Raw genomic sequence first — 12681 nt, 5'->3', positions numbered from 1 at the left:
TTTTCTTTTTCTTTTTCTTTTCTTTCTTTTTCTTTCTTCTTTTTCTCCTCCAGTTTCCCCCTCCCCCACGCGTGTTTCTCTCTCTTTTTCTCCCCCATTTTTGCCGTTTTCTTCCACCGCCCAGTGCCGCCTCTCGCTGGCGACGTGTACAACACCACCCACCCAGAAATCTTCCCCTCCGGCCGGCGCACCTCCCTACCAAATTTCACCTCCATCCGAGCCACCATTAGCCGCCACGAGCTCCTCCAAGCCGCAGTGTTTTTGGGCCATTTCGCCGCCGTCGTTCCACCTTCAGCCAGCATTTCTTCACCACATCATCACCAACCTCTTGCTGTCTTAAACCACCCATTTCCAGCTCCGATCCGTTGCTGGAGCAGCCCCCACGAGCTCGTCTTCGTTTTTGCCATTTTTCGCTTCCACTGCCATTTTCTCCACCACCCACGGCCAACTCTCTCTTCCACTAGCTTCATAAATATCTCTAGGCCATTCCCTATCAATCACAAGTCTTGGTTTGTTCCCATTCGAAAGTGGGTATTTTACAACCCACGGCCACAGTGTATTTTACACTATTACGTTGCTTTTTCTTTGCCGTTTGCAGCCTCTTGATCCTTCAAAAATTATTATATAGCACTGTAAGTATTTTCCAAACTCTATTTTAGATTTAAATATATTATTGCTTTTATAATAAATTCTTTGACTGGTTGGTTATTCCGGACTGAGTCCAAGGAGTCGGGGGTCGAATGGATTGAGGACGGAGTTGTTTGTTTATTGTTGATGTTGAGTTTTGTTGGATAAATTGTGTCTTGAGGTGTGCATTGCATGGTGCATTCATGTGCATGTATTAAATTGAGAAAAATTTGGTTTTATCAGTGTAAATGGATTTTCGGGTGCGTGTGTATCATGACCCCAAGCCGGGATGAGGTATTATCTCGGTGGAGCTCTTCTGGTCACTCGGGAGTGGATAATACTGAGTGACATCCCCTAGGTTGTCGCTGGGCGATGACCGGATCGTACGATATGGTAACGCTGTTGTGTCGACTCCGTGGTCCTTAGGCTGGAGGGGACTAGAGGATAGCCTAGTCCAGGTACGCGCTGGGCGCGAGATTGGGCATCGCTCGTTTAGGCGTCACATGCATAGTCGTTACTTGCTGTGTAGCACAGGAGCCAGAGTGTGCGGATGATCCCTAGGGGTGATCATGGTGCATGCAATAAATTGGAACTGGTTTTGGATAATGGATACGGCCATTTTCTGGAAAAATGGCGAGGTTTTGTTTGAAATTATTGTGATCCATTTTCTGGGTAAATGGTGATTTCCTTGATTTGGGCCATTATCTGGGATAATGGAAAGGACTGGTTTTAAAGGATATGTTTTGGGCCAAAATGGGATTTTTGGCATGCGTGGAAAAATGTGGATTTATGGGATATGTGCATTTGGCATCTTTTCATGCATATTGTTGAGTTTAATATATTTTATCTTGTGGCGTTTGGATTATTACTTACTTGCGGCACCATTTTTAGTATCGTAGATTTTGATGCAGATGTTGAGGAGGAGGAGGAGGCTGAGCCCGAGGAGGCGGCTCCGCCAGAGTTTTGATTTGGAGTTGTTTATGTCAAAAATTATCTCTACTAGTTGCATGTCTTGTAATTTGGTTTGAAATGATATTTGAGACTTGTAATATTTTATTATGTGTACTTCAAATGAGTTTGTATTTAAACAAAAAAATTCTGATACTTAGTTATAAGACTGTTATTATCCGCTGCGTGATTTTATAGTACACTTGTTGCATGTACACACCTTGGCACTTGGCGATGGGATGTGTGACCCGTGTTGTCATCATCCCGACGCTTCGATTTCCACGTGTCCGTACGTGGGAATTGGGGGCGTCACACAATATCTTCATTTTGAGAATAAGATCCTATTCTCCCACCCATTCGTTCCTTTTGCTTCACAATATTATTCTCCCTTTTGCTACTCTCTCTCTCTCTCTCTCCCTATATATAATATTTTGTGTCATGTGTATGTATGTGAAGCTAAAATATGACGAGATAGACTCAATACTCTACACCAACAAGTATAAGAGCATCGAATGCCAATATACCACTATTGTCGCAATGGTAACCCATGACAGACTAGATAATTATTCACTTTTGTTATTTCTTTATTTTATTTTCATTATTTTGGCATAGGATAGACAAAGCCTTATCAAATGTCGGACGACTTTGGGGGTTGGTCAGCAGTTGTGGGAGTTCCGGTCGTTGGCTCTACCTTCACCATTGCAAACTCAGGGGGTCTAGTTCCCCTACCAGATTTGTAAGAAAGTAAGGTGCAGAGTAGCACTTGTGAAAAACAGAAGGTGGAAGGGAGATATGAGAAAAGAATATAGCTTCAGATGGAAGAGAAGGCTATTGGAAATCTCATTCATTCACTCTCTCGAATATAGGTTCTGTTACAAGTATATATACACTACAGAAAATAGAAAAACTAAAGAGGAAGAGTCCTAAAATTAACTTTTCATTTTCTACTGATTTACAAGTAATCCAGGACATGGCTTTTCATGACAACCTAAGACACTGCTTTACATCACTTCATCTGCAATTTTGTGCACTCTTAATTAGTTGTTGATGTGTGCTTTTATGCTTCTCTATTGCTTTACTTTTTTGTGTTGTGCTTTATACTTTTTAGTTGCTGCATCTTGCTTTACACCAACTTGTCTGCTGCATGGTGTTTTCTGCATGTCATTGTGTGCTTGTTCAAAATGTCTTTCTTCATTTTCCTTTTCTTTTTCATGTGATAATAGCCCCCAACAAGATGGAGAGTAGTAATTGACTACTCCCATCTTGCCTAGATGTGAATCAATGAGATAAGCAGGGTGTGCCTTAGTGAATACATCAGCCAATTGTAGCCTACTAGAAATGTGAGAAGTCTGAATACTTCCTTCCAATATTTTATCCCTTATGAGATGACAATCTAGTTCAATATGTTTAGTCCTTTCATTGAATACAGGGTTAGATGCAATATGTAAGGCTGCTTGATTATCACAGTAAAGAGTGACAGCTTGTGCATGAGGTACTAGCAAATCTGTGAGGAGATATTTTATCCAAGTCACTTCACAGCAAGTTGCAGCCATGGCCCTATATTCTGCTCCAGCAGAGGATCGGGATACAATGGACTGTTTCTTGGACTTCCAAGATATCAAGGAGGTTCCAAGGAACACACAATATCTTGTGACTGATCTCCTAGTATTGGGGCAGGATGCCCAATCTAAGTCACAATATGCTAACAATTGAAGTTCAGCTAAGGAAGAGAACATAATCCCCTGACCAGGAGCTCCCTTTATGTACCTTAGAACCTTTTGAGCTGCACTTAAGTGAATGTGGGTTGGACTGTCCATGAATTGGCTCAAATTTTGCACACTATAGCAGATGTCAGGTCTTGTAATTCTTAAGTAGAGTAATCGACCAATGAGTCTCCTGTATACTGCTGGATCAGGAAGCATTTGACCAGTGCCCTTGCTTAGCTTAGTGTTTTGGTCCATAGGTACCTTAGGAGGTCTTGAACCAAGAGTACCCGAATCTGCAAGAATGTCAAGTGCATACTTCCTTTGGCAAATGTGGATTCCTTTGGAGGATCGAGCCACCTCTATCCCAAGAAAATACCTTAGGTGACCCAAGTCTTTAATCTTGAATTTTTTATTCAAGAAGGTCTTCATGAGGGTAACAGATTCTGCATTATCACTAGCCACAATAATATCATCCACATACACTAATAATGCAGTAAATGAATTAGGTCCTTTCATTGTGAAAAGGCTATAGTCAGCCTTTGATTGCTTAAAACCAAACTCAAGCAATGCAGCAGAAAGCTTAGAATACCACTACCTCGAGGCTTGTTTCAAGCCATACAAACTCTTTTGTAACTTGCATACCTGATCTGGCCTTCGTTTGTTGTACCCTGGAGGTTGTTGCATATAGATTTCCTCTTCTAAGTCCCCATGAAGGAATACATTGTTCACATCGAACTGATGCAATTGCCAACCTCTCACTGCAGCTATGGAAAGCAAACTTCTCACTGTAACCATCTTAGCAACAGGAGAGAAAGTCTCATGGTAGTCTATCCCTTCTTGTTGTGTATATTCCTTTGCAACAAGTCAAGCCTTTAGCCTTTCAACTGTTCCATCTGAGTTACACTTCACCTTGTAAACATATTTACAATCAATTGGAACCTTTCCTGGTGGTAAGTCAGAAATCACCCATGTGTTGTTTAATTCTAAAGCTGTCAACTCAGCTTCCATAGCCTTCCACCAATTGGGATCTTTAACAGCTTGGTGATATGTTTGTGGCTCAGTTTGAGTGGAAATGCAGGTGGAAAAGGCTTGAAAATTAGGAGAGACTTTTTGATATGATAAAGTGCTTGACAAAGGAAAAGATATACCTGAAGAGGATGGAGCTGTCTGATCCACACAGTGGGAAGGGAAACCAAGGGTGACCTACTGGCAGTGATAATCTTGAAGGTACTGAGGTGCCTTCTTAGCCCTGGTTGACGTTTGAGGTGGAGATTGAAGCAAAGGGGGTTGCAAAGGCTGATCTGTAGAAGCAGGAAGGTGTACGGGGTTACTGTCTTCAGGAAATTCAGGTGTGGACAATAGCTCTGATGTGGTAAAAACAGGGCTATGAATGCTGTTGGGAAGATGCGATGGTCTTGGTGAAGAGAGAGGATGATTTTCTGTTTGTGGTGGCTGAAGAGTTGTAGCATGATCATCACAATGAGGGTCAATATAGTAAGGAGAAGTCTTAGCTAAAGGATGGTCAACATCCTGCTCAATGGTGGGCATGGATAGCTGCTGTGGAGTTGAATTCATTTGGAGAGGGAAAATAGACTCATGAAAGAAGACATCTCTAGATACAAACACACTTTTGCTTTCAAGATCAAGCAACTTGTAACCTTTCACTCCAAAAGGATACCCTAGAAAAACACACTTCTTCCCCCTAGGATCAAACTTCTTTTTGCCTTGAGATAAGGTGGAGGCAAAAGCAAGACAACCAAACACCCTCATGTGTTCATAGGTTGGTTTGGCTTGAAATAGGGTCTCATAAGGTGTTTTGTTGTCAAGCAAGGGAGTTGGGATCCTATTTATGATATAAGTGGCAGTGAGAATGCATTCATTCCAATACTTGAGAGGGATGTTAGACTGAAATCTCAAAGCCCTTGCAACATTCAAAAGGTGTTGATGTTTTCTCTCAACAATGCCATTTTGTTGAGGTGTTTGGACACAACTCCTTTGATGAATAACACATTTCTTACTGAAAAAGTCTTTCATTTGGAACTCAGCACCATTGTCACTCCTAACAGTTTTAATTTTAGTTCCAAACTGGGTCTCAACTAAGTTGAAGAAGGACACTATGCACTGTCTTGTGTCAGATTCATTTTTAAGGAGGTAAACCCAAGTGGTTCGAGTAAAGTCATCCACAATAGTGAGGAAGAAACGAGTTCCATCATAAGCTATTTCTGAAAAGGGCCCCCAAAGATCAAAATGAACAATTTCAAAACTGTTAGAAGAGTGATGAGAACTGTGAGCAAAAGGCAGCTTGTGCTGCTTGGCCATAGGACAAACACAGCAAGGCATTTTGTCATTTGAGGGTAAAGGTTTTCGTACAATAGGATCATTAATTAAAGAAATCCTAAAATCTGAAACATGGCCTAGGTGACAATGCCAAAGGTCTGAAACACAAATGCTATTCATGACAGAAGCAGAAATGAAGCTGTCTTTCTTGGAAAATTTTGAAAGGGTGGTCATTAATGTTGAGGGAGAGACTTTCACTTTCAGCAAATGATACAATCCATCCTTGGTTTCACCCATCCCAATCGTGGTCCATGACAAAAGGTCCTGTAGAAAACAACAGTTTGGCAGAAAAACAAGGCAACAAGCAAGGTCCTTAGCAATTTTTCTGGCAGATAACAAATTGAAAGAAAATGATGGAACACAAAGCACATCATTCAAAATGATGTATTCAGTAATTCTAACTGTTCCTATATGTGTGACTGGAACCTTCTCACCATTCGGAAGCTTAACTGAACAAGGTGCACTTTTAGTGACTGTGTTGAAGAAAGAGGGGCTGCAAACTATATGGTCAGTTGCACCCGTGTCCAGAATCCAAGGAATATCAGAAAAACTAGAGGGTTTCTGTGTATAGGCTGAAAGGCAAGAGAAAATACCAGACATCTTGGAAGTGTTTGTTGTAATGGGAAAATTGGTTTGATGTTGCCCTGCAGGAGATTTGACTGAGTGATCCTTCTGCTGCAGCAAGGCAAGAAGCTGTTGGTATTGCCCTTTGGTGAGAGCCATTTTATCATCACCTCCTTCTCCTTTATCCCTTTCCTTTATTGTGCATTTTATGCCCTGGTGGATACCCATGCAGCTTGTAGCATTTGTCTATCACGTGTCCACTCATGTTGCAGTGGCTACACACAGATGTTTTTGCATTTCTAGCCTTAAAACAGGTATCTAAAGTGTGTCCTTGCATCTTACAATGTGTACAATAAGGCCTTTCACGCCTGCTTGTAGGCTTGAAGTTACCAAAACTCCCTTTAGTGAACATGGCCATAAGGTCAGGGGAAGGTGTACCAAAAATCATCTAGTGTTGTTTCTCTTGTTGTTGGGTCATGGAGAAGACTCTATTCAATGCAAGCATGGGTTCAATCAGCATGATTTGGTCCCTAGTGTTGGAGTAGCAGTCACTTAATCCCATAAGGAACTGGATGGCGCAGTCCCTTTGGTACCTCTCCATTAGGATCTTTAGTTGACCACAGCTACATTCAGGCATCGGGTCATATAGGGCTAGCTCATCCCAAATGGTCTTGAGTTTTCCAAAGTAGATGCTCACTGAATCATCTCCTTGTGAGAGGCTTGCCAAAGATTTCTTTAGCTGAAAAATACGTGGCCCATTTTGTTGTGAAAGCCTGTCTTGCAGTTCATTCCAAATAGCACAAGCATCATCAACAAACACCAAACTGGTTCTCACAGAGTTGTGAATCCAGGATACCACTACATCATTGCAACGTTCCCAAGCCTCCATGAGGGGATCATCCTGACTTGCAGGTCTTTTGATGTCCCCATTAATGAAGCCAATCTTGTTCTTGGCCCTGAGTGCTCTTCTCATAGCTCTAGACCAAGTAACATAGTTTTCTGTGGTTAGGAGGTCAGCAACCAAACTGGCTGCTGTGTTATCTCCATGTTCTATCCTATATGGATTATTTTGGTCAGAGAAGTTGAGGAAGCGTGAAACATGCTGGTTATTTTGGTTGACTGATTCTTCTTCCATTGTTTACAACAACTACTGCTCTAGTACCATGTAAGAAAGTAAGGTGCAGAGTAGCACTTGTGAAAAACAGAAGGTGGAAGGGAGATATGAGAAAAGAATATAGCTTCAGATGGAAGAGAAGGCTATTGGAAATCTCATTCATTCACTCTCTCGAATACAGGTTCTGTTACAAGTATATATACACTACAAAAAATAGAAAAACTAAAGAGGAAGAGTCCTAAAATTAACTTTTCATTTTCTACTGATTTACAAGTAATCTAGGACATGGCTTTTCATGACAACCTAAGACACTGCTTTACATCACTTCATCTGCAATTGTGTGCACTCTTAATTATCTGTCGATGTGTGCTTCTATGCTTCTCTGTTGCTTTACTTTTCTATGTTGTGCTTTATGCTTTCCAGCTGCTGCATCTTGCTTTACACCAACTTGTCTGCTGCATGGTGTTTTCTGCATGTCATTGTGTGCTTGTTCAGAATGTCCTTCTTCATTCTCCTTTTCTGTTTCATGTGATAATAAGATTGATGATCATCCAGTTCATCATCGTGGTAAGCATAAGCAAAACCACCATGCCTCATCAAATCCAAGCCCGTAACCTCATCGTCCCTCGAGATCCGCATCAACTTCAATTTATCCAGCACATAGAACAAAGGACACATTGTTGCCGTAACCCATCCTGATACCACCGCTATTTCTACCATTTGTGCCCACACTAGCTTCCCTCCTCCCCCTATTATCAACCCAAATGGTCTTTCGGGCCTCCTCGGGTATACTTGATTGAGCTGAAATATTGCATATTTTAGCTATTTAAAACCAATGTATTTTAAATTCATCATGACATTATTATTGGTTTTAAATGGAAAAATGGTTAAAGTGAATAAATCAAAGTTGTGATTTTAATTGATTAAAAGCATGAATTTCTGCTTGAATTCTACCAACTATTGATTACCGTGCATTCTAGTCCATAATTTTTCTTGCTTTCTATTATCATTTGTGTTTGTACCATTGTTCTCCTTGTTCTTCATGTTCATAAGGTTTCTTGAGCTATCTTTCCATCTTCAAAAGATAGAAGCACTTCTTGCCAACCCATAACCATAGGGCATCCTCGGCATTAAATTCTTGGCTACAAATTGTGTCTTATTTCTTTTTATTTTTCTCCCCAAAACAGATCAGATTCATCCAACACCATTCCAACTTCCACCAACAAGAACAGTTCAACATGCTCTTGTTTGCCGGTTTCCTCGTATTCAATCTCATTCCAACCTCTTCTATTTGATTTGTTTCCATTAGTTTACTGCATTAAAGAATCTAAGAGCCAGTTAATATTTGAAGCTGTCAACGAGTTCATACCAGCTGGTGCCTGCAAGATTTGTGTGCAATATTTGTCTGTTAATCTCTTCTGCATTCGGACAGCAACCATGCAGTAGAACAAACACAACAGCAAAGCACTCACTCGGAACTGCACTCACACCAGCTCACACATGCAGAAAAGTGACTCACACAATGCACATGCAGACCACACGGACACCATGCAGCAACCACTCATTCGGACCACATGGACAGCAACCATGCAGTAGAACAAACACAGCAGCAAAGCACTCACTCGGAACTGCACTCACACCAGCTCACACATGCAGAAAAGTGACTCACACAATGCACATGCAGCAACCACTCATTCGGACCATGCATGGGACCAACTTACACATGCAGACAGCAACTCATTCGGACCATGCATGGGACCAACTTACACATGCAGACAGCAACTCACTCAGACCACATGGACAGCAACCTGGACGTGCAGCAACCTCATTCGGACAGCACACAGCTGGACCCACAGCAGCTCACACATGCAGACCTTTGGACAGCTGAAGCAGAAAACTCACATGTGCAGCAGCTACTACAGCAAGAGAAGAAGACTCACACATGCAGAAAAGTGCAAAACCAGCAAAGCACTTGGACAGCACTCATGCAGAACACAATGCACATGCAGACCAACATGCACATATGCAGCACCGAGGGCAGAAACAACAGAGTTATTTTTTTCCCTTCTTTCTTTTTCATTCGGTTAGTTGGAGCAGCTGGAGATCAGCTATTTATTAGCTGGTAGCAGCAGCAGCAGAAGGAAGTTTTTGTTTGGAATTATTTTCTTTTCATTTAGAAGACTAGCGGCAGCAGCAGAACCTAGCTAAGCTTGGAACCACTAGTTTGTTCTTTCATTTTTGCTTCCTTTTTTTTTTCTGTTTAAGCTGGAAAACAGCATAGTGGTGTTCGGCAGTTGCTTTAATTTAAACATAGTGGTGTTCGGCAGTTTTTGTTTTTGCCTATAATGCTTTGTTGTTTTAAGAATTTTTATTAAGTATTAAGAATTGTTTTAGAATTTTATCTCATTAATTGTAATACCTTAATTTCTTTCAAGTGTGCTAGTTGGTTTCATGCAACAAGAGAATTGTTTTAGAAGTTTTTAATCAAGTATGCTAGTTTAATTTATTGCAAGAAGGGTTTGGTAGAGAACTTTTGTTTTTTTTTTTGTTTTAGTTGGGTAATTTATTTGTTGTTTACTTATTTCATGTTATTTATTTTTATTGTTTCATTAAGTTTTCATTTTAATAGTGATTACAATTGCTATGGTTTAATTTGAGAATTTGTGATGAACCCTAGATTATTGATTTTGAGGCTTTTCAATTTTCAGTACATGTTTTGTCAATTACTTTCTAATTTAGTTTAATTCTTAATTTAGTTTTATTAATTTCTGAGTTTAATCTATTAGTCCTTTACATTCCAATCCGATAATCAAAATCTAAAAACATGAATCTAGTCCATAACTAGTAACGTCTTCCATCCATTGCACATATCATCCTCTTGTTTTCTCTTTGTGAAGTTTTTCACATTTTTCAACGAGTTTAATTTTAAGTAACTTTCCCTGAGGAGACGATCTAGGAATTTATTCCTAATTATTACACGACATCCTCCTGCACTTGGGATAGCATTAGTGCTACTCATTTTTGAGTGAGCCAGTACTTCTTCCACGTACGACACCCTCAGAAACAATCCCGTGAACACTAGCCCCCAAGCACCGCACCGCTTGTGCAGCTGCACCGGCTTCAGTGGGACGTCGTACTTCAGCTTTTCGATCCGCGACCTTGTTGCATGCGTAAGGACCCACGCAGCCACAAACCCACACACCATTGCCGCCCATGGCTCTACCACCGAGCATCTTGATCAGGTGATTGCAGCAAGCCCACCTAAAAGACCATTACAAATGTCTGCTACGTTCCAATGGCCAACCAGTAAGCATTCGCTGAATAGGGTCGTAAGCGCGGCTGTGCACCCTGCCAATGTGGTTATGATGGCTGTCTTCCAGATGGCGCTCCACTGCCCATAACAAGTACCACCAACACCGTATGATTTCACGACTGTCAAGAATGAACCAGGGTTCAAACCGTACCAACCGAACCATAATAAAAAGGAACCCTGCACGACTAGGGATACGCTATGACCGTGTAGAACCGGCCGATTCTTGGGCCTTCTATTAGCGCATCGATTCTTGGGCCTTCTATTAGCGCATCCCAAAAGCCTGCTATGCCGCCAACCGTGTGAACGACTCCTAAACTGGCAAAGTCGATTGCACGTGAGCCGAGTAAAAGATTATTGGCCCGGCTTGGACTCGCCCAACCATCAGATGACCAAAACCAATGCTAAACTATGGGTTAAACAAAGCCTGTTAAAAGGGAAGAATAAATAAGGTACACCACAAACTGGGTTCTCTCCACGATGGAGCGACTAGTAATACCAACAGCTGTTATTGCAAAAAGCCCATTGGTAAAGAAAAAAGCTGTAGTCCTTTGAGGGCGAAGGGTAGTCTCTCAGGCCGAAGAAATGGCGGCCAATGAAACTGTTGGTGGGGCTTCCAAAGGCAAAACCAAAGTGTAACAGCTCGTTAGAAATTTAATGATGAAATTTCTATAGACTTTAAGAATCTCGTAAAAGTTCCGTAAATTTTCATGAATCGGCTAATCTCATAGGTTTTAGTCTATTACCATAATCAGTGTTATCACTTATTATGGTGCCAAAAATATGATTTTATTTATTTGAGATAGTTAAAAGTGTCAGAATACGTTATGGTCTATGTCAATTGACTCAATTGATTAGTTAGGATTGTATGGTGTAATAATCTCATTTTCAGTTTTCAGACGATACGCTTGTTTGAAAATGCATTTTGCTTTTTTTGAGGCATTTCGGGGTAGAATTTTAGTAAATAAATTACACAATTAGGTTTGCATAAATATTTAAAATTTTACAGTATATAATTTATTTTCACTTTCTTTGAGTGAATACTAACCTTAATAGTAGCACCTATTGTAGTATTTTTAAAATCACTGTGTAAAATGTCCAAATTGGTTAGGGAAGTTTTATTTGGACACTTAGAAAGATCTTATCCACACTTGGTGAATAGTTTTGGACACTTGGCACAAAGAGGAACCATGAGATGGATTGTGAAGGAATCAATGTGCGAGATCATGCCACCTAAGCAAAATCCTATTCTTTCATCTGATCAACCAAATTGAGCCAGATCAAAAATGGTTTCAACCCTAGTGAAAACCTAAATGGTTGGAGTCTAATTGAAATCTCAAAAACTTGGTTGAAACCGAAACCCTAAACGGTTTCCCCAAACCCTAAAGTTGGCCTTTAAACCCTTTCTGATCCAATTTCTAGTATTATGTTTAATCACTTGATTAAATCACTTCTATATACTATTAATTCATCAAATTCTTGCTATGACGTCATTATCTAACCTTTTAAACCTTGAAAATTTGATTGGCCTAAGAAAAATTAGATTTGGCTTGATAGCATCCCAAACCCTAACCAAACCTTCTCTAAACCCCAAGTTGAAGCCCACTTGGTTGAGGCCCACTAAGGCCCATGAGTTTGGCCACTTGGCAAAGCTTCTTGAAGAAGCTTCCTCTCTCACATGGCAGGCCATCCACTGCCCTTGGCTACACCTAATAGTATCTTGATGTAAAGGAGAAATCCACCTCATCACCCTCCATACCTCATAGCTACAGGAGGCAGTCATTGCCCTTCACTATTCTCCACTTTATGTGACATAGCCACCTCCAATGAAGGGTCATTCAAGCCCATACCTACCCCCTCCAAAAGTTTAAAGTCATGCAAGACACATTTCACTCCCTTTCATCACTTCTTCACCCAATTCTTAGAGAGAAATCCAAAAGAGCCCTCTCGGGTATATTTTTTGATCTTTTTGCATGGAGCATTTTTAGCCTTTTTAAGTATTTTCACATACTGACTCATTCTTAAAAGTTGTTTGCCTTTGAGTTTAGTTTCTGTAGATATCTTATGCGTCTTAT

At 40.7% G+C, this 12681-nt stretch overlaps 1 pseudogene; it reads right to left on the bottom strand.

Moving 5' to 3' along the window:
* Positions 1-1824: 1824 nt before the first annotated feature.
* Positions 1825-12681, bottom strand: part of LOC122274503 — a 29511-nt pseudogene continuing 18654 nt past the window's right edge.

Source organism: Carya illinoinensis, chromosome 8 (assembly GCF_018687715.1).
Source record: "Carya illinoinensis cultivar Pawnee chromosome 8, C.illinoinensisPawnee_v1, whole genome shotgun sequence".
Lineage (NCBI taxonomy): Eukaryota > Viridiplantae > Streptophyta > Magnoliopsida > Fagales > Juglandaceae > Carya > Carya illinoinensis.
The sequence above is the reverse complement of the archived record's forward strand: the minus strand, read 5'-3'. Positions and strand labels throughout refer to the sequence as shown.